The sequence below is a fragment of the Quercus robur genome, chromosome 5 (genome assembly GCF_932294415.1).
Source record: "Quercus robur chromosome 5, dhQueRobu3.1, whole genome shotgun sequence".
Taxonomy (NCBI): domain Eukaryota; kingdom Viridiplantae; phylum Streptophyta; class Magnoliopsida; order Fagales; family Fagaceae; genus Quercus; species Quercus robur.
In genome coordinates this window covers 8,808,906-8,835,641 of record NC_065538.1, presented here as the reverse complement: position 1 = coordinate 8,835,641, position 26,736 = coordinate 8,808,906, and the positions used below count along the sequence as shown (strand labels likewise).

The following is a 26,736-nucleotide window of genomic DNA, read 5'->3' as shown; positions in this document are numbered from 1 at the left end:
CAATCTTTCAACTACACCCAATTTGCTAATTACCTCACACCATTTAATTTTGTTAAAAAAATAATAGTAAGGAAAAAAAAAAAAAAAAAAAAACAAGCCAGCGTCAGTGATCCTAGCCTTGCTGGGCATTCACATCCTCTATTTTCAGTGAATTCAACATTTTTTTGTTTGTTTATTTTTTAAACAAAGTGGATAACTCACGGTATTATGATTATTATTTATGCAGAAATTTATTTACGTTAAATCATTACAAAAGCATCCTCTGTGTTTGTAATTTAACAATCACAGTTCGTATAAGACTAGACAAAATCAGATACTATAAAACAAAAAGGTCAAAGCCCAGGAAAAAAAATCTGTATGTTCCTCCTCCCCTTTCCCTCTGCTTTCTCATCATCCAAAAGAGAAATCGAAACATATAAATAAATATAAAAAGAATGAAAGAAAGAAATAAAACAGAGATTCACACAAAACATTGCATAAGAGAATAGATAGGACCTTGAGGATGCGAGTAGGCTTGAACGATTTGGTGGTAGAAAAAACTTTGTGTGTGCTCAGTTTGAGAGAGAAAAAAAATAGAGTGACAATAATTGAAGAGAAACACTATTATAGTTAAAGTTGAAGAGTTATGGAAAGTTGTATGAACTATGAATCTTCGTCCTTGGAATTGCTTTTACTCGTAGGACCGAATAATTCATCTTTGTTTGATTTTAGTTTATTGGCTTTTTTTTTTTTTACTTGGAAGATTCCTCTCCATTATGTTCAATAGTCTACACTATACAGAGCAAACGAAAAGAGGAGGAATAAAAGAGAGAGTACTTTGCCTAGTGTAATGATGAAATAGGACACGCCATGTGAGTCATCCACCATTATTAAGCTCACTTTTCTTGACTTCTGTACATCTTATTTTTACCGTTCAACTATGCTTTTAAAAAGCTGGTGGCCAAATTTATTTTATTTTATTTACTTGATAGCCACATTTTTACTTTTAGGTTTGGCACGTTATAGCCTTGGCATTTGCATGGGATCTTTGAGAAAATATCCAGTGACTGTATTAGCTAAGGACATTAATGGTTTGTACTATTGTAGACTTGTTGCTGCCAGTGTGGCTTCTGTTGATATGTAGTTACTTCTCTTGTGTTTAATAATATTTCCCTTTTACCAAAAAAAAAATATATATATATATATATATATATCCAGTGACTGTAGTTCCTAACCATCCACAAAATCATTCATCAGACATTCAGACCCATAAATTGCCTGACTCGCTCGGCTTGTCTAGGCCGAAATGCGACCATCCCAAACACAGTTGAGACCCAATTGTACAAGAAGTTTGCCCCCAATGACCTTGTAAGTGAACATTTTAAATTGAAAAAGGACATGTAAGGCCCTTCTAACGTGTAATTAAAGTTGGGTCCATGGACGACAACATACATCTATATTTTTCTTTCATAAGAAGATATACTATGCATTCAATGCATGTATTGCCTCTTTCACATTGAGGTGGGATGATACATACACCCGATACATGGTCTAATACCACCTCCTCTTCAACCCCTAACTACATGGTAGAAAACAGAAATAAGAACTTTGTTTAACCACTAAACTATATAATTACAATATAATTATCCTAAATCCATAGGTATTTCATAGGAAAAAAAAAATACTAAAATCATAACAAATTACACTAGTTTTGCTACAACTCACCACATATCATTACAATATAATTATCCTAAATCCATAGGTATTCCATAGGAAAAAATGCTATGAACACAACTTTTTGCCACTTGGTGAGTTGTGCCGGAAGTTGTATAATCTATTGTGCTAAGTGGTGTGTTGTGTTAAAAGTTATATAATCTATTGTGTTAAGTTCTAAAAGTTTAGAACAATTGGCAAATCGTGAACACAAACTTGTCTAGATTTAGATCTTAGAGTCTATAGATATTATTAGACAATGCTCAAGGTGATTCAAGTCAAGATTCAAGAACATACAAGCTGCAGGAAGAAGATTTCATAATCTGTCTGGTTCGATCGATTGAAAGACAGGCTCGATCGATCGAAAGTCGTATCTGCAGAATTTTAATTAAACCCAAACAACAGTTCAAGCCCATTTAGGATTAGGGTTTCTAATCTACTTCTCCCAGTATATAAAGGAAACCCTAAGCACGTTTTTGTGTGGCTTTTTAGAGAGAAAAGAGTGTGCCTCTTTTGTATTTAGGGTTTTGTTCCTAAAAAACTCTCTTATGTCTTCTACCGGTGCTATTTTTTGAAGAATCTCAAGATCCGGTATTGTAGAAGTTGCTGCCTTCTCTTCTCATAAAAGGTGTTGATGATCTAAACCTTCAAGGGTGGTCTTGGAGTCACAAACAGGAGAGTTTGTGTTGCTAAACCTTTGAGTGGGATCTCAAAGTCACAAATAGGGGTGTTTGTGTTTTGCAAAAGCCAAAGAAAGAAGGAGTCCGTGGATTCGGAGCTTGCACGTAGTCGTGTCAGTAAGTTCTACTAGTTGGTAGCAATAAGAAGTTGAGCGTGGGGGCTTGTAAGTCTTATTGTATGAACTTCGATTCTTTCTAGTGGATTTGCTTTTTACCTTGAGGATAGCTAGGTTAAATCCTCCCCAGGTTTTTTACCGGTTTGGTTTTTCTGGGTTATCATATCGTTGTATTATTTATCTTTCCGCTGCTATGCATAATATGATTGTTTGATTGTGATAACCTAGACTTGTAATTTGGACTAAGTAATCACTTGGCTAATTACCTAGGTTAATCTGATTGTGGTTTTAAGGGGTTTAAAAACCAATATATTGTGGTCTTAGCATTGTTGTTCCATAGGCGTTTGTGTGTGCCTTTTGAGTTCCAAAAAGTGAATCTAAGGTAGAGGGGAGACTTGAATCTTGTTTCTCCACATAAAGGAAATCAATCATATTATTGAACTACAAGACTCTTAGTTATCTGCTTTTTTTTTTTTTTTTAATATACTGATAATTGGAATGGGGGATTTGAATTTTAAATATCTATATTAGAAATATCAAGAGGTAGCATTTGAGCTACAAGACTCTTAATAGTTATCCGCTTAAATTGTTTTTTAATATATTCATAATTGGGGTGGGAGATTTGAATTCTAAATATCTATATTAGTAATAGCAAGAGGTAGCATTTGAGATATAAGACTCTCAGCAATTGTCCACTTAATTTAATTAACACCCATTAAAATGTCATTTTTTCATAATTTAATATCACTTTTGGCCTCACCATCAAATTTTGTGGTAAATACTAGTAAATTAAAAAAAAAAAAATCTAATGACATTTAACTTTTTTTGTAATTACTTTTTTTGATACATTTTTCATAATTACTTATGTAAGGACTCGATTTGTAACGACCCAAAACGATACTGGGTTCGCACGTAAATAGGCCCAAACAATATAATTTGTAGAGCGTGGGTGTTAAGAACTAGATTAACTTTTGTGTAATGAAAAGATTCGCCCTCACGTATATTGAAGGCTCAGAGCTGGCACAACGATCGTTTTGTTTTGGTAATCGATACAGTTCTTTTGCTTTTTTATGTTCTTCTTTTTCAGTCTATGCTTTCTTTCTTTCTTTTTTTTGTTCCGATCTCTTTCTTGCATGTTCTTCTTTCAGTTTATATACCACCTTCTGTGTTCCATCCTCACCACACACGTGTAGGTTGGGTTCGGGGGATTTCTTTCTGTCCCATCTAGCACCTCCTGGAACTTCCTATGGGCAGCTGTAAGGCTGCCTCCTTACTGTTCAGGTATCACCTCCACATTAATGCGGCCAGAGAGTTGGTTGAGAGGTAATTAATGCGGAGGCAGCTGTAATTATAGATATTTGTTTGTCTTTTCTTTCTTACCCTTGGTCTGTTATCCCATCTTCAGTGGTGACATAATTCCGAGGTCCGTTTGTAACAAGACTGCGTCCTGATCGTCCTTGGACGCATACTGCCGAGGAGTATGGTGTCCTCGGTCGAATACGGAACTCTACTTTCGTGATATTGACTACCACCCCCCTTCGGTAATTGCCTTATGACCTGACTTGGCCTCCTCGGACGGATATACATCCTCGGATGGGCCATAGGCCCAACGATCCTGACCTCAACAGGCCCCCACAATAGCCCCTCAAAATCCTACTTTTCGACTCCTCGGGAGAGAAGGTGGATTTTGACGTCATAAGCCCATACCTATGCGTGTTTTGGGGCATGCCCCTGACGCTTCAGCATCTCGATTTTGGCAGCATTAAATTTTGGCAACGCCCTTGTCTCCCACGTTCGACGGTGAGATTTAAATCAAACGGCAGAAGGCCTCCCTTGTTTTGTGAGCGGGAATTTTACCGCTCACAATCCTTATATGACTATAAAGGCATTCTCAAATTAACCCTGTACTTTACCTTCGATGATTACGTGGTTCCAGAGTTCATATATTGAACCTGCCTTTCTCTATTTTCGTTATTTTCCTGGCGACTACAAATAATCGTACTTTGTCCGAGGTCCTTCCTTTGAACCTGTAAGTCTTCTCGAAGTTTTTACCACTTTTATTTCAAACCCAACAGTCTTTTCTGCTAAGTCTTTTAGAAAAATGGGGAAACAAAAGAATCCATTTCGATGTTTTGTTGAGTCTGAGGAGGGTATTAGAAACTTTCGCTCTAAGTATAAAATCCCTTCAACGGTAGGGATAAGGTACGCAGCCCAAGGGGAATGGGCTGATGCCAGACAAACTGGGGAAGTAGTTATTCCCATGATTGCCTTTATAGAGGGCGGGATGACTATCCCCATGGGTAATATTACTAGGAGTTACCTCAACTTCTTTAGGCTATCCCCCACCCAGTGTGCTCCAAACATGTTTAGGGTCCTGGGAAGTATAGACGCTTTGAATAAGAGAATGGACCTAAAGTTAACCCATTATGATGTGAATTGGGTGTACAACCTTCATCACCTAACCGGTCAGGGGTATTATCTCAAGTCGAGATATCCTGAGGTAAGGCTGATTCAGTGCCTTCCCACTTCAAACAAGAACCTAAAGGAGGATTTCCTTATTCTCTCTGGGGAATGGCACGATGGTCTGCCTTGCTCGACAGTAGAGGGAACACCAAGTGGGCGCGTAGTCACAAATCTATAATATTTAGCTCGCGAACACATTTCGTTTACTTTTTTCTTTTTAATCGTTTTTGTCTCCAACAATTTTCACTCTCGACTCAACGGTTTTGCAGATAGACGCTACACAAAGCCCAATCTTAGGTTAGTCAATAAGGAGAGCCTGGATAAATTATTGAAAGCCGAAATATACGTGAACAAGGCTGACGGTCAGCTCCAGGCAGCACACTTAATTCTCGGCTATACCCCCATTTCTTTTGCTTTTCAGGCGCCGAAGTGCGTGATTAGAGCCTGCGATCCTCGGCTTCACCGTATCAGTGTTTCCTATGAAGGGTTCATTGTTCCAGAGGGTATTCCGCTTCCCCAGTACACACCTCGCACAGAGCCTCTTTTCGTAGCCAGCATCTCGACAGGAACTTCGTCATCCCTACCTACCCTTAGGGAAAAGGAAATAAAAGGGAGAAAGGAAAAGAAGAAAGGCGAGGAAGAGGTTGTAGCAGTCCCTGAGTCCCCGGACGATTTCGGGATTTTTAATCAACCCATAAGCCTCGAGGAAGATCCTGTCGAGATGGGGATACAAAGAAAACCCCAGAAAAGCTTGCTGGAGCTGATGGAAGGTCAGCCGGGAAAGAGTGCGCCTGCAAAATCAATACCATCCCAGGCTTCATCTCTTCCAGCTAGATCTCCTTCTCCTGCTCCTCGTCAACCTCCTCGGCCATCATCACAACCAGCGTTTCCTAACGTTGCCGAGCAGAAAAGGCGCAGGGAACAAAAGGGCAAGGGGGTGGCAGACACGAGCAAGTCTTGTCCAACTCGAGAGGAGGATGCCCAACGAGCTGCAAAGCAGCAGAAAACCAAGCATTAGGCCGCGCGGGGCCAAGAGAAATCTGATTCCCAACATCCTGAACCACAAGCATGGTTGCCAGCACCTATGCACGGTGGAGAGCCCCTACGAGATGATGCATCTATAAGGGACTTTAACGACGGCATAGGGTGTCACGTAGCCTCGGCCATAGAAGAAGCCTTATTGCTCCCAAAAGATATGGCCGAAATAAAGAATATAAGGAAGAATGAACTCGTCCTCGACAACAAACTATATTTGGGCATGGTAAGGAGCTAACTTTTATCTTTTTCATTCTGTGACTGTTACTCACTAATATGCACTTTTCATTGACTATAGTGTTTGATAATTCTTTGGATATCAGTGGGTTGACAAGACTCGAACGTTGATCTTTGGACTATCTCCTGTAATACAAAGAACACAGAATCAGAGGGGACCGGTGGGGACCGGCCAAAAATCCTCCGATGATCAAGTTAGTTACTTTGAACTCTCTGTAACGAAGAAATATTTTCTCAAAAGTGAAATTGTCTCTCGCCCCCTTACCCTTCATCGAAGAAGCCTTATATAGTGTGTGTGTGGAACGGTTATCTGTTTGGTAACCGTTCCCAATGTCGAGGAGTCCGGAGAATTGGGGGTAACTTCCATAACCGCTGTGGAAGTTACCTAGGGGTTGGACGGGCCGATGAACTCGTCCATCCTTAGTAAAGATGGACGAAACCATCTTGGAAGGCTTATCCTTTGTAAATGATAAGTAGATTCCCTAGGTACTGCTCGTCCATATATGGACGAGGTTCGCCATATGTAGCTTCTTTCGTTGGACGAGACATATGGACGAGTCATGGACTTGGCTTATTTGTGACACCATCAGTTGCCCCCTCGTCCATGTGAGTCGTCCAAAGGGTTGAACGTTCTTGGACACAATTGGTTAATAATTACTGCACCACGTGTCATTTTCTTATTGGAGACTGATTTCGTCGATTTATTTTTCCGAGGTAGATGCCACGTGTTGCTTCCGTATTGGTTGGGTCGTTTCGATTACCCAGGTCAACATCCTATAAATAGTGGAATGCCCCCCTTAACCCTCCTCATTCCAGAGATTTTCTTCCTTGACATCCATCGTCTAGAGCCTCATCTAGGAGTTCTCTGCGTCTAGAGTCTTCTTCCGTCTAGAGCCAGGTACTCTTCTTCTCCTCGTCTGTAGGTTTAAGTTTCTTGTTAGAGATGTCTGTTGCTTCCTCGTCTACTGATAGCCTTAATAAGGCTATAGACGAGTACTGTGAGGACACTAGTGATAGGTCTAGCTCTAGCAGTGCTAGTGATGAGAGTGGAGGAAGCACGGACGAGAACTACTCTTCTGGGGCCCCTGGGCACCCTATTGAGGTCGTCCAAGGACAGCTTAGGAGAGCTTCTGGCTCTCAAGCTGGTTCTCTGTCCAATCCTACGGATGAGGTAGAGACCGTCTTTAGTTGCGTTGTAGGCGTCCATTCTAAGACGGACGAACAAAGGTTAGGTAGCCTTAAATCCTGGTATCAAATCCCGGACGAGTTTAACCCTAGGCTGCCCGTCCGTGGAGAGTGGTGTTGTGAGCCCCGTTTTGGAATAGGCGTCTATGAATCTTACTTCTTAGGTGGTCTTAGGTTTCCTTTAAATGCCTTCGCTAGAGAGTTATTAGTCAAGTTAGGTTTAGGTGTTTGTCAATTCAATCCTAACGCATGGAGATTAATTATCTCCATGCAAATTTTGTGGAGGGAAGTTTTTGGTGGGGACCGTCCTCTTACAGTGGACGAGTTCCTTTATTGTTATAAACCTTCTGCCATAAGTCAATTTGAAGGTTTTTATCAGTTTACTGCTAGGGGGAATGATTGTAGGTTGATCAAGTCCCTAGCTTCGTCTGATAGGAAGTGGAAGACGGAGTTCATTTTTGTTTCAGGCTTCTGGGTAGGGAACCCTGTGGACGTTGGCAGGGATCCCTTTCCCCCTTACACTGGGGACCTAGGGAACCTTCGTCCAGAAGGTACGTCCTTTCCCCTTGTCTATTTTTATTCTTACTCCTATTTGGTACATTTACAATTTCTAACCTTTGTTTGTTCATTGTGTTGTAGCTGCCAAACGTCCGTCCTTGAGCAAATTTCACCGTGACCGCGTCCACAGGGCTCGTCTACACACAAATAGGAGCTTTCATTCTCTTGTCACGCTTAGACGTCTAGCCAAGTGGGGTTTAGGTCTTGAGCCTTCAGACGAAGCTATCGCCCACGAAGTTACTGTGCGAAAAAGTAAGTTTTTAGCTAAACCTCCCTTTCTTTTTCTTTTTTATGTATACATTCCTCATTTGTTCATCTCGTCCTAAGAATGTCAACAATGAAAGAGAACAGAGGGAAGGAGATCGCAGGAGAGGGGAAACGTCCTGAGGGTCAGGCCCAGGATCGTCCTGAGGGTCAGACACGTCCAACGGCTGGGGACAAAAGGAAATTCTTGCCTAAGAACATTGACCTGGAAGGGCTCCCCAGTCGAAGAGACAAAAGGGTTAAACAAGGCTCGTCCAAGGTGGTCAAGTCCAAACCACCCCAGCCTCAGCCTGCCGTCCAGATAGTCGATGTGGACTCGTCCACTCCAGTTGAGTCCACTCCGTCCAAGACTCCTCCCAGAACTCCTTTGGCCAAATTTACTACGCCTGGCTTGTCCCAGCCTTCTACGAATATCATTGCAAATGAAGACCTGGCTTGGGAACGTTTCCAGATAGCCGTCAAGGACGAGGATATAAACATGTGCTATAATATGGGCTTGAAGGAATTTGAGCATTCAGGCGTCCATGACCTCTTCAAGGTATGCCAGTATCTCTCGTCCTTGTTCAGTTAGCAACTTTTCCTCATTTAATCATTCTATGTTGTTCTGTCTATTCATAGGCCATGTCAAAGTTTATAGCAGCGTCTAGACAGGCAACGGAGCTGGACAAGACGAGAGTCTTGTTGGAGACAAGGATTCAGGAGGTGAACGCTGACTGTAAGAAATGGGCTGGGGCTGCTGAAAAAGCTAAGGACGAGATCAAGGAACGTAACAAGATGATTGAGGAGCTAAGGACGGATGCAGTGGAGAAGGATACGCGCATTGATCACTTGCAGAAGATGAACGATGAATTGAATGCTCGTCTCTCCAAGGCAAAAGAGGACGCTGTGGCTGAGTTCAAGTCGTCCAAAGCATATACAGACACTTTGGATCGCAATTATGCAGCTGGTTTTGAAGATTTCAGAATGGACGCTATTGAGAACTTCCCTGAAGTTGACTTTAGCGCAATCAAGCTTAACCTTGCTGCTGCCACAAGCTCTCTTCTCCAAACTGGCTCTGATGACGTCAACGTGGAAGACGACGCTAGTACCCAGCCTCAGGACGAACCAGTTGTGAATGCTCCCCCTTCTTAGGACGAGACTTTTAACCTTAGTGGCTTTCTTTCTCTTTTTTTTTTTTTTTTTTGTATTTGGTCCATTGTTTTTGGACCTTCTTTATGTAACAAGAATACATTATACTCGTCCATGGTTTTAGGACGGGTTTTTTAAGTATACTATTTCTGCTTTTCAAACTAATCAAGGGTTTTTGGACGTAGGATGTCCACCCTTTGAATGAAGTTTTATTTTCTTTTCATGGACGAGTGATTTCATTTTCTTTGCATGGACGAGTGACTTCACTTTCTTTGCATGGACGAATGCTGCTAAGCTATTTTAACTCCAGCTTTAACTCGTCCATGTCGAGAATACATATTTTTCATGTAGTCTAACTCGTCTTAGCAGGTAGTATTTTTAATTAGCTTGATTCGTCTCAGGACTTGCAAACTAATTTTACTTACCATCTTACTTCTTTTGCCAACTTTTTCTCTCGTCCAGAGTTTGGATTGTTTCAGTTGTCTCCGCCTCGTCCATGAGTTGGACGAGTGCGGACGTGGTTTTTCCTTGCTTTATTCAAGAAAATTTAGACGTTACATCTCTGCGTCCAGAGATTTTGTTCGTCTTGGATCTTTCAACCCTCTTTGAGGATTGACTTGGACGACAATATCATAGAGAATTCACACAAACATTTTGTACATAACACAAATATTGTTTACAGACAAGGCATATGCACACTGATGCCTTTTTATTTAATAAATACATACTTCATGACTTCGTCCATAACACAACTATAATAAGTATTAAAATCGTAGTTTTAAACTCCACACACAAGCAACACTAAACATAGTAGTATCAAACACAAACAGCATCATACATAGTAGTACGTTAGTAGACAGATAAGACCCAGTCTCGTCCATGGGTTCACTTTTACTGGTAGTACCTCCTCAGGTGCTCCACATTCCAAGGATGTTCCAACTTTCTCTCGTCTAGGGCCTCCAGGTAGTAGGATCCTTGCCTTTTACAGTTGATAACTCTATAGGGTCCTTCCCAGTTTGGGCCCAACTTCCCATGTGCTGGGTTCTTGGTTGACAAAGAGACCTTTCTCAGGACGAGATCTCCTATGTTGAAACGCCTAGGCTTCACCATCGCATCATACTGCCTAGCCATGAGGTTCTTATACTTTGCTGCCTTGTGTTCTGCGTTGGTCCTTACCTCGTCTATTAGATCGAGGTTCAGACGAAGCTGATCCTCATTATCCTTGTCTTGATACATCATCACCCTTTGATTAGCCATATGTACTTCTGCAAGTATGACTGCATCACTTCCATAGGCTAGCTTGAAAGGAGTCTCCCCTGTAGGGGTCCTCACTGTGGTCCTGTATGCCCATAAAACTCCTGGTAATTCATCTGGCCATACTCCCTTTGACCCCTCGAGCCGAGTCTTAATGATTTTCAACAAGGATCGGTTCGCAACTTCAGCTTGGCCGTTGGCTTAGGGGTGTGCAGGCGAGGAGTAATGGTTCTGAATTCCAAAGTGTAAGCAAAAGTCCTTGAAGAGTGCATTGTCAAATTGTCGTCCGTTGTCAGATACCAATACCTTCAGCACTCCAAATCTGCATACAATGTTCTTCCACACGAAGTTTTTCACATTCTGTTGTGTGATATTTGTCAACGGTTCTGCCTCCACCCATTTGGTGAAGTAATCGATACCCACCACTAAAAACTTCATCTGCCTTATTCCCAAAGGGAAGGGACCCAAAATGTCCAATCCCCATTGTGCGAAGGGCCACGGTGCCACCATTGGAGTGAGGTATTCGGATGGTTGTCTGGGGACGTTGCTAAATCGTTGGCACTGGTCGCAGACTTTAACGTATGCTTTTGCATCAGCTTGCATGTTCGGCCAGTAATATCCTGCACGGACGACCTTGTGGACAAGTGATCTGGCTCCTGAGTGATTGCCACACGCCCCTTCGTGAATTTCTCTCAGCACATAGTTTGCTTCGTCCGGAGCTAAGCATCTAAGGTAAGGTTGAGAGAAACCTCTCTTGTATAGTACTTCATTCATAAGGACGTATCTAGCTGATCTTACCCTCACCTTTCTGGCCTCGTCCTTCTCTTCTGGTAATCGTCCGTCTTTCAAGTATGATACAATGGGAGTCATCCAATTTTCTCTATTATCCACCTGCTGTACTTCCTGGACATCTATACTTGGCATATATTGAACTTCATCTGACTTCTCTAATGATTCATCTGCTGAGGCCTCTTTTGCTATAGTATCAGCTTCCACGTTCTCCTCCCTTGGGATTTGAACGAAGTCAGCTTTTTCAAACCTTTTCACAAGGCGCATCACTCTACCAAGGTATTTCTTCATTCGTTCTTCCTTCGCTTCATACGTCCCATTCACTTGCCCCATGATCAGTTGGGAATCCCCCATGACACATATGGACTTGGCTTCCACAGACTTTGCCAATTCTAGCCCTTTGAGGAGGGCTTCATATTCGACTTCATTGTTAGTCGCTTGGTACTGTAGACGGACTTTATGTTTCAGTTTATCTCCCTCTGGGGATTGCAGGACCACACCAATTCCTCCTGCATGCCGTGTAGACGAACCATCCACGTGGACGATCCATCTCTTACTATCTTCTGTCTCATTATAACTTGGGGTAAACTCCGCAATAAAATCTGCTAGGGCTTGAGCTTTTATAGCATGCCTTGGTTGATACTTGATATCGAACTCACTTAGCTCCACAGTCCACTGGATTAATCGTCCTGCAGCTTCCAGTCTATTCATTGCCTTTTTGAGCGGATGATCTGTCATAACATTAATGACATGTGCTTGGAAATAATGCCTCAGCTTCCTTGAAGCTGTGATTAGTGCGAAGGCCAATTTTTCCATTTGTGGATACCGTCCTTCCGCTCCTTTCAATGCCTTGCTCGTATAGTACACAGGTCTTTGCACTTTATTTTCCTCTCTTATCAATGCTGAGCTCACGGCATGCGGGGTTACTGCTAGGTACAAATATAACTCCTCTCCTTCCACTGATGGACTCAGCAGCGGTGCCATGGTAAGGTACACCTTCAAATCTTCGAAAGCTCTCTGACACTCGTCGGTCCATTCGAATGCTTTTTTGAGAACCTTAAAAAATGGCAAACATTTATCAGTAGCTTTAGAGACAAACCTGTTAAGCGCAGCAACTCATCCAGTGAGGGATTGGATTTCCTTGGTATTTTGTGGTGGCTTCATGTCCAATATTGCTTGAATTTTATCTGGATTCGCTTCAATTCCCCTGTGGGATACCATAAAGCCAAGGAATTTCCCTGATGATACTCCAAAGGCACATTTGCTAGGATTCAACTTCATGTGATACTGCCTCAATGTCTCAAATGTCTCCTGCAGGTCGTCTAGATGTCTTCCTTCGTCCTGACTTTTCACCAACATGTCATCTACATAGACTTCCACATTCTGCCCAATCTGCGGACGAAACATGTGGTTGACCAACCTCTGATATGTCGCCCCTGCATTCTTTAAACCAAACGGCATCACCTTATAGCAAAATAAACCTTGACTGGTGACAAAAGATGTCTTCTCTTAGTCAGCCTCGTCCATTCTTATCTGATTGTATCCTGAAAAGGCATCCATGAAGCTAAGCAATTTGTGGCCTGCAGTTGAGTCTACTAACTGGTCAATGCGCGGTAGCGGATAGCTATCCTTAGGGCAAGCCTTGTTCAGATCAGTGAAGTCCACGCACATTCTCCACTTGCCATTCGCTTTTTTGACCATTACTACATTGGCTAACCAATCCGGGTAGTACACTTCCCGAATGAACTTTGCTACCATCAGCTTTTGGACCTCGTCCTTGATTGCACTATCTCTCTCAGGGGCAAACACCCTCTTCCTTTGCCGCACAGGCTTGGAGGAAGGACATACATTCAAACGGTGGGTAATGACATTAGGGTCTATACCCAGCATATCCTCATGACTCCACGCAAACACATCGATGTTTTTCTTCAAAAATTGGATGAGGTCCTTCTTAATCTTCTCTTCTAAATCTGCTCCAACCCTGGTACACCTCTCAGGGTTATCTTCATCCAAGGAAATATCTTCCAATGCTTCAGTAGGCTCTGCTACAACCTTCTTTTCTTCAATATTCATTGCTTGAACTTGTTCATCCATGGCCAGCATGGCCAAGTAACATTCTCTTGCTGCCAGTTGGTCACCTTGTGCCTGTCCTACCCCGTGTTCCGTTGGAAACTTGACTGATAAGTGGTAAGTAGAGGTAACAGCTTTCCAACTATTCAAAGTTGGCCTCCCAATGATGGCATTGTAGGAGGATGGACAATCTACCACAAGGAAGTTCACATCCTTGGTAATTTGTCGTGGATATGCCCCCACTACCACGGATAAGGAAATGGTACCCACTGGTTGCACCTTTATCCCACCAAAACCTACTAGGGGGGAGTTCACTGGACGGAGCTGGTCTCGTCCTAATCTCATCTGCTGAAAAGCTGGATAGTATAAAATGTCTGTTGAGCTTCCATTGTCCACAAGCACTCTTCTGGTTGTGTAATCTGCAATTAGTAAGGAGATGACGAGGGCATCATCATGAGGGTGATGAATTCTGTCAGCATCCTCGTCCGTGAAAGTGATTGCTCGCTCGTCCGTAGACCTTGCTCTCGGTGATCGTCCAGAAAGCTGGACGCTCTGTACTACCTTCAGGTATGCTTTCTTGGACTTGGACGACTGGCCAGTTGAACTTCCCCCAATGATGACTCTTATCTCCCCGAGTGGTGGTCGCGATGATTCTTCCATCTTTCCCTTCTGTTTCTCGTCCCTCTGGTCTCGTCCAAGGAAACCCCTCAACTTCCCTTGCCTTATGAGATTTTCAATTTGTTGCTTTAAGTCAAAACACTCGTCCGTGTCATGACCATGATCCCTATGGAAGCGACAATACTTGTTCCTGTTGCGCTTGTTGGGATCACCCTTCATTTTCTCCGGCCATTTCAGGGAAGGATCATCCTTGATTTGCATAAGGACTTGCTCAAGCGGGGCGTTTAAAGGGGTATACTACTGGTTCCGTACCGGAGGGCCTGGCCTCTTACTTTCTCGGTCTCTCCTTTCCTCCGTCCGTCCCTTCTTTGGACGAGTACCTTGCTCGTGCTGACGACTGGGATTCGCGTCCATTCTCTCGGACCTCTTCCTCTTCTTAGCAATGATTGCATCCTTTGCATTCATAAAATTCTGAGCCGAATGGACGAGTTCGGCCATGGACTGGGGCTCTTTTTCATAGAGCTTGTGTATAAACAAATCCGAATTCACCCCATTGTGGAAGGCTGCCAGTAGAAGCTTATCATCTGCTTCATCCACACTGAGAGCTTCTCTGTTAAAACAGGTGATAAATGACCGAAGGCTCTCGTTCTCTCCCTGCTCTATTGTCAACAAACTGGACGAGGAACGCTTGTGCCTTTGTCCTCCAATGAAATTGTTAACAAATAACTTACTCAACTCTTCAAAAGAACTCACCGAATTTGGAGGTATTTTGCTAAACCAAACTTGCGCTGAACCCTTAAGGGTGGTAGGAAAGGCTCTACACATTATCTCATCAGGCACCCCTTGAAGATGCATGGTGGTCTTGAAAGTGGCTATGTGATCAAACGGGTCACGTGTTCCATCATATGAATCCAGAGAAGGCAACTTGAACTTTGATGGTAGGGGGTGACCGTTGATGGAAGCCGTAAAGGGAGAATCAGTCCTGTGAACCAAATCTTCTATCGGATTCGCCCTTTTCATACTTTCCTTCATTTCCTCCATAACTCTCTTCATTTGGTCCATTTCTTCCTTGAAGTGTGGTACCGTTCGTGAAGTGGTGCCTCTAAACTGACTTCCAACTTCGGTATTCTCTCTTCCGCCATGACTCTGTGTTTGTCCACCTTCACGCTCTTCATGTGTTTGCCTCCTCATGTTAATCTCCATTCGTAATTCTTGGTTTTGGCGAGTCAACTCCGCCATAGCGTCTGCCATAGATTGTGCATGTTGGGCAGATGACTACATGACCGGTGCAGACTGGCGATCACGATGCGGGTTGCTACTTCCCTGATGGCCTGGGCTAGTAGCCCTTGATCTAGTCCGAACCATCAACCCTTTGTCACGGAGAAGTAAACTGTGAAACAATTCCTTCCCACAGACGGCGCCAACTGATAATTCTTTGGATATCAGTGGGTTGACAAGACTCGAACGTTGATCTTTGGACTATCTCCTGTAATACAAAGAACACAGAATCAGAGGGGACCGGCCAAAAATCCTCCGATGATCAAGTTAGTTACTTTGAACTCTCTGTAACGAAGAAATATTTTCTCAAAAGTGAAATTGTCTCTCGCCCCCTTACCCTTCATCGAAGAAGCCTTATATAGTGTGTGTGTGGAACGGTTATCTGTTTGGTAACCGTTCCCAATGTCGAGGAGCCCGGAGAATTGGGGGTAACTTCCATAACCGCTATGGAAGTTACCTAGGGGTTGGACGGGCCGATGAACTCATCCATCCTTAGTAAAGATGGACGAGACCTCTATGATGAGCTCCTCCACCTTTAGTGGAAGATGGACGAAACCATCTTGGAAGGCTTATCCTTTGTAAATGATAAGTAGATTCCCTAGGTACTGCTCGTCCATATATGGACGAGGTTCGCCATATGTAGCTTCTTTTGTTGGACGAGACATATGGACGAGTCATGGACTTGGCTTATTTGTGACACCATCAGTGTTAACCTTTTTCCTACAGATTATCCAAAATACTTTCAAGCTAGATGAGATGCTCAACGCCTGTTCCGATCAGCTAGATGATGAAAGAAAAAGACGGACAACGGCTGTACAGACCTTGTCCAAATTTGAACAGGACTTGGCCGATGCAAGGAAAAAGTTACAGGTCGAAGAGCAAGCTCGCAAGAGCGCCGAGTTGGCATTAGAAGGCTACCAAAAGCAGGCCACCAAAAGCAAGCCGAGGACCAAGGGAAACTTCTGCGTGAGGCGAATGCCGAGCTAAAGAAGACTCAGGAGCAAGTCCTAGTTCTTAGGAAGCACCTGGAGGAAACTCAAAAGCTAAGGGAGCAAGCTGAAAAGTCCAAGGAACAAGCCGAGAAAGCAAAAATCGATGCCGAACAGGCAATGAATGAAGCTGAGCAGAGAGGCTACGAGGTTGGTATAGCTGAAACTGAGAAGGCTATGAGAGCTGAGGTTCCGGAGGTATGCCGTATCTACTGCGCAAGAACTTGGAGTGAGGCTCTTAACCGTGTTGGAGTTGAAGCCTCATCTGAGTTACGTAAGCCAGAGAACGTATTCTATCCCGAGGCGATTCGCCCCTCAGTTCTTCTATCCCATCAGGCTGATGCTCCTTCTACAGTTATTAACCTTAATGAGGAGGTTTCGCCTCATGGTTTTTCTCCCCTTGGCCAGCCGGAATTAGCTAAAGGGGGACTTGCCCCTCCAGGAGCTTCCCTAGACAAGACCACCACCGCTTCGGAGGCAGAGACGGCCTCCCAAGGTTTTCAACAGGATTTGGACTCCACAGTTTTACCAACTGGGGGCGTTACCAAAGCCAAAGAGGGAGTCACCACTTCGGAGGCAGACATATCCGCCGGTCAGAACCCAAAGATCCAACTGAAATTGAAAAAGTAGGACTTGCTTTGTAGTTTAACTAGACACTTAGTAGGGGACCTCCTTGCCCATTTTCTTACCGCTCTTACTGCTTTATGTTATTTTTGTACTCGTTCACTGTGTTATTGTAATTCGGATAGGTTCATTTCAACTACCTTTTGCTTGTATGGGGCAACTTTACTCACTCATATCGTCAATCGATAATTAGCAATAGGCCATAAGCATTAATACAACAGAGTCTTAGGGAGACGTTTTAGATATGCTCGTATTCTTTCCAATCAATTGCAATTTTTCACGAAAGTTCATAAACTAAATAAAATCATGCCTTCAGTACCTTGATTGTACGCCAACTAACGTCCATAGATCTCTCTTTAATTCCTCAATGAGTATTACAAGGCGTTACTTAGCAGGGGACCTCCTTGCCCATTTTCTTACCGCTCTTACTGCTTTATGTTATTTTTGTACTCGTTCACTGTGTTATTGTAATTCGGATAGGTTCATTTCAACTACCTTTTGCTTGTATGGGGCAACTTTACTCACTCATATCGTCAATCGATAATTAGCAATAGGCAATAAGCATTAATACAACAGAGTCTTAGGGAGACGTTTTAGACATGCTCGTATTCTTTCCAATCAATTGCAATTTTTCACGAAAGTTCATAAACTAAATAAAATCATGCCTTCAGTACCTTGATTGTACGCCAACTAACGTCCATAGATCTCTCTTTAATTCCCCAATGAGTATTACAAGGCGTTGCTTCCCATTGAGTTTGTGATCAGGAGATTTATCATAACTCAGTTACTATTCAATAATTCAATACACATCATAGGACGTTAATTTCCACCAAGTTTGCGGTCCAAGGACCTGACATAACTTAGTTTCTGTTTAACATTTCAATATACATCATAGGACGTTAATTTCCACCAAGTTTGCGGTCCGAGGACCTGACATAACTTTAGTTTCTGTTTAACATTTCAATATATATCATAGGACGTTAATTTCCACCAAGTTTGCGGTCCGAGGACCTGACATAACTTAGTTTATGTTTAACATTTCAATATACATCATAAGACGTTAATTTCCACCAAGTTTGCAGTCCGAGGACCTGACATAACTTAGTTTCTGTTTAACATTTCAATATACATCATAGGACGTTAATTTCCACCAAGTTTGCGGTCCGAGGACCTGACATAACTTAGTTTCTGTTTAACATTTCAATATACATCATAAGACGTTAATTTCCACCAAGTTTGCGGTTCGAGGACCTGACATAACTTAATTTCTGTTTAACATTTCAATATACATCATAGGACATTAATTTCCACCAAGTTTGCGGTCCGAGGACCTGACATAACTTAGTTTCTGTTTAACATTTCAATATACATCATAGGACGTTAATTTCCACCAAGTTTGTAGTCCGAGGACCTGACATAACTTAGTTTCTATTTAACTTTTCAATATACATCATAGGACGTTAATTTCCACCAAGTTTGCAGTCCGAGGACCTGACATAACTTAGTTTCTGTTTAACAATTCAATACACGTCATAGGACGCAGAAGTACAGGATGTATGGTTGACGTAAATTAAAAGAAATATTTGAATTGAAATACTTTTATTAATAATAATACCTCTTGAGATTATTTACATTCCAAGGATGAAGTACAGCTTTTTCATCTAGGTCTTCTAGATAATGGGCTCCTATTCCCGCTACAGAAGTGATCCGATATGGTCCTTCCCAATTAGGTCCCAGTTTTCCCCAATTTGGATTCTTGGTGGCCCCCAGAACTTTCCTCAGCACCAGATCTCCTACGGCTAACGGCCTCATCTTCACATTGCTATCATAGCCCTGCTTGAGTTTATGTTGGTAGTAAGCTAGTTGAACCATCGCGCTCTCCCTTCGTTCTTCAATCAGGTCCAAACTTTTCTCCAACACCGCATCATTACTATCCGAAGAGAATGTACTAGTCCTTAACGTTGGGAATCCAGTTTCCAAAGGAATAACGGCCTCGGCCCCATAGGTCATGGAAAAGGGAGTTTCCCCCGTTGAACGTCGGGGTGTTGTCCGATACGTCCAAAGCACATGTGGCAATTCTTCCACCCACTTTCCTTTCGCGTCATCCAATCTCTTCTTAAGCCCATTGACTATTACTTTGTTAACAGCTTCAGCCTGCCCATTGCCTTGTGGATAAGCCGGAGTGGAATATCTGTTTCTTATACCCAGTTCTGAACAATATTCCCTAAAGGCATTGCTATCAAATTGGAGTCCATTATCTGAGACAAGAGTGCGGGGAACTCCAAATCGCGTAACAATGTTCCTCCAAACAAACCTCTTCACATCTACATCTCTGATGTTCGCCAAGGGCTCAGCTTCGACCCATTTAGTGAAGTAGTCTGTGCCGACATGCAGGTACTTCTTGTTTCCTATGACTTTAGGAAAAGGGCCGACAATGTTCGGCCCCCACTGGGCAAAAGGCCAAGGGCTAGAGAGAGGGTTAAGAACTCCTCCCGGTTGGTGGATATTTGGAGCATATCTTTGACACTGATCGCACTTCCTAACGTACTCCTGCGCTTCATTTCGCATATTTGGCCACCAATATCCTTGTGTGATGGCTCGACATGATAGAGACCTTCCTCCTGTATGGCTTCCACAAATGCCCTCATGCAATTCTTCCAAGATTGACTCTGCTGTCTCAGGAGGCACACAGAGCAGATATGGCCTAGAGAATGACTGTTTGTATAACTTTTTATCTTCAGATAACCAGTACCGAGGAGCTTTCCTTCGTATTTTCTCAGCTTCCACCTTATCTTCGGGCAATATGTCACTTTCAAGAAATTTTAATATGGGATCCATCCAGTTTGGTGACAGACTGGTTTGATTGATTTGGCAAACCTTCTTTTCTGGTGAGGTGGAGGTACATAGGTCTTCAATGATAATCACCCGAGGAAAATTTCGTACTGAGGAGGTGGCAAGGGTTGCCAAGGAATCAGCGTGTGTATTTTCACCTCGAGGAATATGCAATAAGTCAAAAGACTCAAACTTCGTTTGCATATGCCTAACCCGGTCCAAATACCCTTGCATCCTTGGGTCTTGGGCTTCCAGCTCTCCTCTCACCTGGCCGACTACCAATCTGGAGTCTGAGAATAACTTCACTACCTTTCCACCCATTTTTTGGACCATACTCATTCCCATTATCAAAGCTTCGTATTCTGATTCGTTGTTTGTAGCCGAGAACCCTAATCTTAACAACTTCTCAATGATAACCTCCTCGGGGGATATCAACACCAATCCCAATCCTGCTCCCCGTTGGTTTGCGGCCCCATCCACGTACACCCTCCTAAAGGACCCACCTTGTGTGGATATTAGGCCAACCGATTTTTCATCCATGTGACCTTGATTCACATTAACTTCTTCGGGGCATTCGGCGAACTCAGCCGCCAGATCGGCAAGGACTTGACCTTTCACAGAGGTGCGAGGCATGTACTTGATATCGAAAGCACCCAGAATCGTACCCCACTTAGCAATTCTTCCAGTATAGTCAGCACTTTTGAGTATGGACTTAAGAGGCAGTTGGGTCAAGATAACCACGGTATGGGCCTGAAAGTAATGCGGAAGTTTATGTGTTGTATGGACCACCGCCAATATGGCCTTTTCTAATGACAAATATCTCACCTCGGCCTTATGGAGGGATTTACTTACATAATAAACTGGCCTTTGAACGCCATTGTCTTCCCGTATCAAGACGAAACTAACTGCATGAGGAGCAACCGCCAAATAAGCAAACAACACCTCATCCACTTCAGGGCTAGACATGATAGGTGGCCTGGACAGGTATTCTTTTAACTGCTGGAATGCTACAGCACACTCCTCAGTCCATTCAAATCCTTACCACTTATGCAACAGACGGAAAAAAGGACGACACCTCTCAGCCGACCTGGAGATGAACCGGTTCAACGCAGCAGTCATCCCGGTCAGTTTCTGCACTTCTTTTGGATTCCGAGGTGCTTGCAAATCGTTAATGGCCTTAATCTGGTCTGGGTTCACCTCAATTCCTCTATGGGTCACCATGTACCCCAAGTACTTCCCAGAACCTACACCAAAGGAGCACTTCGAAGCATTCAAGCGTAACTTATGTTTTCTCAGTATCCCGAAGATACTCGTGAGATCTTCCACATGTTCGGACGCCACTTTGCTTTTCACAACCATATCATCGATATAAACTTCAATGCTTCTACCCAATTGCGGTTCGAACATTTTTGTCATCATGCGTTGGTAGGTAGATCCAGCGTTTTTCAAGCCGAAGGGCATCACCTTGTAATGGTAGTTCCCAATCGGGGTTACAAAAGCAGTCTTTTCCTGATCGTCGGCGGCCAGCGGTATTTGGTGATACCCTTGGAAGGTATCCAAGAAACTCATCCTAGTGTGACCCACGGTCGCATCCACCAGCTGATCGATCTTCGGCATGGGAAATGGATCCTTAGGGCAAGCCTTATTGAGATCCGTGAAGTCGACGCACACCCGCCATTTTCCAGTCTTCTTTTTTACTACCACCGTATTGGCCAACCATTGAGGATAAAAAACTTCCTTGATAGCCCCAGCCTGTTTGAGCTTGGCTACCTCACTTCTAACCGCCTCGGCATGTTCCTTCGATGGTCGCCGAGGAGGTTGCCTCCTGGGCATAACGGCGGGATTCATGTTGAGTCGATGACAAATGAAATCTGGGTCCACCCCTGGGGCTTCATACGGGTTCCATGCGAAAACGTCCACATTGGCTCGGAGGAATTCCAGCAACCTCGCCTTCTCTTGCAAAGGCAATTTAGCCCCAACCTGGAAGAATTTTTCCGGATCGCCAGCAACAACTACCCTCTCAAGATCTTCACACTCTACCCCATCAGCTGGTACGTCCAAGCCTGATACTGGGGACTTTAATTGCTATAACCCATTGTCGGCCGTAGCTAAGGTTTCTGCTTCTGGCCGATGTTGTATAGCCGCTATTAGGCATTACCGAGCAGCTGCCTGACTCCCTACTATTTTCAACACTTGGTCTCCGGATGGGTACTTCACCTTCTGATGCAGAGTGGATGAGACCGCTTTAAGGGTGTGAAGCCAAGGTCTGCCCATAATAGCCGTGTACGGAGAAAAAACATCTACAACAATAAAATCCACCTCCACCACATCTGTACCTGCTTGCACAAGCAACCTAATCAGTCCTTTAGGAGTGACCATCCTTCCCTCAAAACTTACCAAAGGAGAGTTGTAGGTTGTTAAGTCCTCTGGCTTCAAACCTAGCCCCTTGTACAAGTCTGGATACATTACATCCACAGCGCTACCCTGATCAACCATCACCCTTCTGACATCGTACCCGCCAATTCTCAACGTTACCACCAAAGCATTCTCATGGGGCTGTATGGTCCCAACCATATCCTCATCTGAAAAGCCCAGAATCAGGGGGACACGCACCCTGGCTCTCTTCAATGCTTGGGAATGATCCTCGGCCGGGGATCAGAACACCGATAATACTCTAGAGGGGCAAGATCCAGTCCTTCCCGGGGCTGCAAAGATAACATTAATCGTACCCAGAGGGAGTCTTGATGAAACGTCCCCACGCACCTCTGAACCTGCTTGGCTCGCCCTTCCATTGGAGTGATGCAGGAGTTGTTTTAATTTCCCTTCACGGACCAACTGTTCCAAGTGGTCCCATAAATTCCTGCAGTTATCCATCGTGTGCCCGTGATCTTGATGATAATGGCAGTACAAGTTCGGGTTGCGTTTCCTAGGCTCTCCCGCCATCTTGTTTGGCCATTTGAAGAATGACTCGTTCTTTATCTTCTCCAAAACTTGCTGCACTGGCTCTCGGAATATTGCATTAACCACCTGGGCGTCCGCCGAACCTGAATGCCCAACAAAATCCCTCCAGGGTCGGCTGTTATTATAACGGTCCGACCTGAAATCCCTCCTCTCCTGAGAGATCACCTTGGTCTTCCCTTTTCCCTGAAGTTGATCCTCCTCTACCCTTCTGTACTTATCTATCTTATCCATCAGTTGACGCACACTGGTAACAGGTTTACCCGTCAGGGATTTCCTTAAATCGTGATCAGCTGGGAGGCCAGCTTTGAAAGTGGTTATGGCCACAGCATCGTTCTTTCCCTCTATTTCGTTAAACATTTCCCAGTACCTATCCGAGTAATTCTTAAGAGTCTCGCCCTCTCGCATTGAAAAAGTCAGCAAAGATCTCAAAGGCCGAGGAGTCCTGCTGCATGTGATAAAGCGAGCACCAAAAGCCCGAGTCAGTGTTTTGAAAGATCCAATAGAATTGGCCCTTAAGCCGTTGAACCACCTCATCGTCGTCGGACCCAAACTCGATGGAAAAACTTTGCACATCAAAGTCTCGTCCCTCGAGTAGATAGCCATCTTCTAGCTGAAATAGCTTACATGTTCTACCGGGTCTGATCGGCCATCATACAGAGAGAACGTAGGCTGATGGAATTGCCGAGGATGAATCGCATCGTCTATGTTTCTTGTAAAGGGCGACTTGGAAATTTGACTCAAGGCTTTGTTCATGGCATCGTTTCCCAAGCCCCTGCTAGGTGGACTTCTACGCTTACGTCGATGGCGGTGCTCCTCTTCATAGGAGAAAGTCTCGCTTGGCGGAGTTCTCGATCTCCGCCTATAACTAGCTCCATCCGACTCCTCAGATGATGGTTCGGAGCAAGGTGGGGAGCGCTCCCGCCGTGCATGGCGCAACTCTCTCTTCAAATCTGCAATCTCACGTTGCAGATTCCCATAACGCTCTGCGTGGGAGACGTGACTCTTCCCACGAGAGTGGCTTCTGGTGGTATAAGTTATGCGTACACTTCCCTCATGGCCTTCTCTCCGTTCGGGACTCCTTCGGGGATCACCATGCTGGGAGCCCCTTGACTCTGCCTGGTGCAGGTTGGCATCCTCCTGATGTGGTCCCGCCGTGTGGTAATGCGGACCCACTTCCTCTATCAGAAACGTTACACCGGAAGTCCTTTAAGTTAATACAAGCTCTTCCCACAGAAGGCGCCAATTGTAAGGACTCGATTTGTAACGACCCAAAACGATACTGGGTTCGCACGTAAATAGGTCCAAATAATATAATTTGTAGAGCGTGGGTGTTAAGAACTAGATTAACTTTTGTGTAATGAAAAGATTCGCCCTCACGTATATTGAAGGCTCAGAGCTGGCACAACGATCGTTTTGTTTTGGTAATCGATACAGTTCTTTTGCTTTTTTACGTTCTTCTTTTTCAGTCTATGCTTTCTTTCTTTCTTTTTTTTGTTCTGATCTCTTTCTTGCATGTTCTTCTTTCAATTTATATACCACTTTCTGTGTTTCATCTTCACCACACACGTGTAGGTTGGGTTCGGGGGATTTCTTTCTGTCCTATCTAGCACCTCCTGGAACTTCCTATGGGCAGTTATAAGGCTGCCTCCTTACTGTTCAGGTATCACCTCCACATTAATGCAACCAGAGAGTTGGTTGAGAGATAATTAATGCGGAGGCAGCTGTAATTATAGATATTTGTTTGCCTTTTCTTTCTTACCCTTAGTCTGTTATCCCATTTTCAGTGGTGACATAATTCCGAGGTCCGTTTGTAACAAGACCGTGTCCTGATCGTCCTCGGACGCATACTACCGAGGAGTATGGTGTCCTCGGTCGAATACGGAACTCTACTTTCGTGATATTGACTACCACCCCCCTTCGGTAATTGCCTTATGACCTGACTTGGCCTCCTCGGACGGATATGCATCCTCGGATGGGCCACAGGCCAACGATCCTGACCTTAATGGGCCTGTTGATTGACAGGCCCCCACAACTTACATGACTTGTTATAATTGATGTATAATAAAAGTGGTATTAATGTTAAGTTAAAGTAAAAGCAATCTTACTCTGATCACAACTTACCCATTTTATCATTCTATAAAAAAAAAAAATTAATAAAAAAACTTACCATTTTATCAAGTTATAACAAAAGTCAAATATTTCTGTCTCTAACATTACTTATAAATTAATTATTAATTTATAAGTAATGTTAATAACAAAAGTAAAAAACTTACTAATAAATTAATTATTTCTTGGTAGATGGAATTTGGCCACAATAAATATAAAACTATCATAACATAATCATAGAAATTGTTGTGAGTATTATATTCAAGAACCTTAATGAGGTTCGAAAAAGATGATTCATTTAAACAACTAATGAAATTTCGATTGTTTACCAAAAAAAATGAAATTTCGATTAGGAATCATAACTTTAATAAAAGAGGCCTCCATAATAGTATTTTTAAAAAAAGGAAAAGAAGAAGAAGTGAGGAAGTACAACTACAATTAAATAAACAATACTAACAAACTAGTTAACAAATAACTAATTCTAATTAGTTACAAAAGACACATATGAAAAATAATACAAAAGAATATGTAAAAAATGTAAAAATTTGTAGAGAAAAATCTAATTTATAATACAATTCCTAGTTTAAAATTACACTTTATGATAGTATTGTTTTTCTGTAATGAAGAATTCGACTTATGAGTCTTCGTCGTCGACTCTATTTATTTTTTTATTCTAAAGAAAAACTTCAAGATTTGCATCAATTTCAAACAAATTGTCAATAATGGCATCTCGATCTCTAACATCTCCTCCAATCAAATTTACAATCAGAACCTCAAATGACAAATATACCCCTTATGCCATCGATATTAATTAATTGTGGGCATCTTAAAGCTTGCTTTCCCATCAAGTTGACAATCAAATCAAAATCAGAAATGAAAAATATTCCCTTCATGCACCTTCAAGGAAGCTCACTTTTCATCAAATTGCATATACATTATCGTTTGAAAAAGATAGCATGAATCATGTATTGTATAAAGTGCACGGCGGGGACAGAAATTTTTGTTTGGAGTCGATTTGTGTTGCTAATTTATTAGTTTATGCAAATTTTTATACATATATATAAATACATGTATCTATACACATAAAAAATTAGTATATTTTATGATGAATCCTAAAAATTAAATGTTTCATAGAATTAAATTAATCTTTTACCATCTTCCATAGTGAAATCCTTACAATTTTCATTTTCAATATAATTTACAAAATTGTCTACCGTTGTGAGTAAAAAATTTTCAATTAAATTAATGAAGTATTCAAAGATATAAATGATCCAAAACTTTAAAAAATACGAGAACACATTTTACCATAAAAAATGAATTTGAGAAATAATACGTTCTCCGTAACTACTAGACAAATTGGACAATTTTTTTTAAGAACATTATTGGACCAACTCAAATAATTGGGGAGGCCAAGTCCATTTTTTAGTGCTAATTATTAAATTTAAGATTATTATTAAAATTTTAAATAAGCGATACTTTTGTACACTACTAAATTCAAAAAAAAAGAATTGTTAACCGTAAAATTAATCAAATGGAGAGGATTTTATTACGAGACGCGTTAGAATTCAATGGACTTCAATAAATTGTTTCCTCTAGAAAAATGAATAAAAAATTAACTCAACTTCCACTAAGTAAAAACTATGATCTACTTTTTTCTTCTTCTTTTTTTTCATCTAACCTTTTGACTTTCGTCATAATAATAGTATAAAAGTACAGCGATGACGGATATTGAGGGACATAATAATAGTATAAAAACCCACACCCACGCTCATGATTGCGCGTGGAATGGAATAATATGAGGTAATGATATTCACATAGTAAGCACACATTATTATGGGCGCGTGAGACAATAATTGA

The 26,736-nt window shown here is 42.5% G+C and overlaps 2 protein-coding genes across 12 annotated transcripts in view; both read right to left on the bottom strand.

Annotated features, from left to right (window-relative positions):
* The window catches only part of LOC126725047 (disease resistance protein RUN1-like), an 86,456-nt gene that overhangs the window by 14,623 nt on the left and 45,097 nt on the right, over window positions 1-26,736 (bottom strand). For 3 of the 8 annotated variants that reach the window (XR_007655279.1, XR_007655274.1, XR_007655278.1), the window contains exon 1: window positions 496-735. The exons of 1 other annotated variant lie outside the window; for it this stretch is intronic. The gene's annotated coding sequence lies outside the window, so the exon portion shown is untranslated. Of the gene's footprint in view, window positions 1-495; window positions 736-26,736 lie in introns of those variants that run through there. 4 more of the 8 variants (XR_007655275.1, XR_007655277.1, XM_050429537.1 and 1 more) reach the window with 2 other exon arrangements.
* Window positions 1-26,736, bottom strand: part of LOC126725050 (eukaryotic initiation factor 4A-11-like) — an 84,962-nt gene that overhangs the window by 32,388 nt on the left and 25,838 nt on the right. The window lies entirely within an intron of this gene.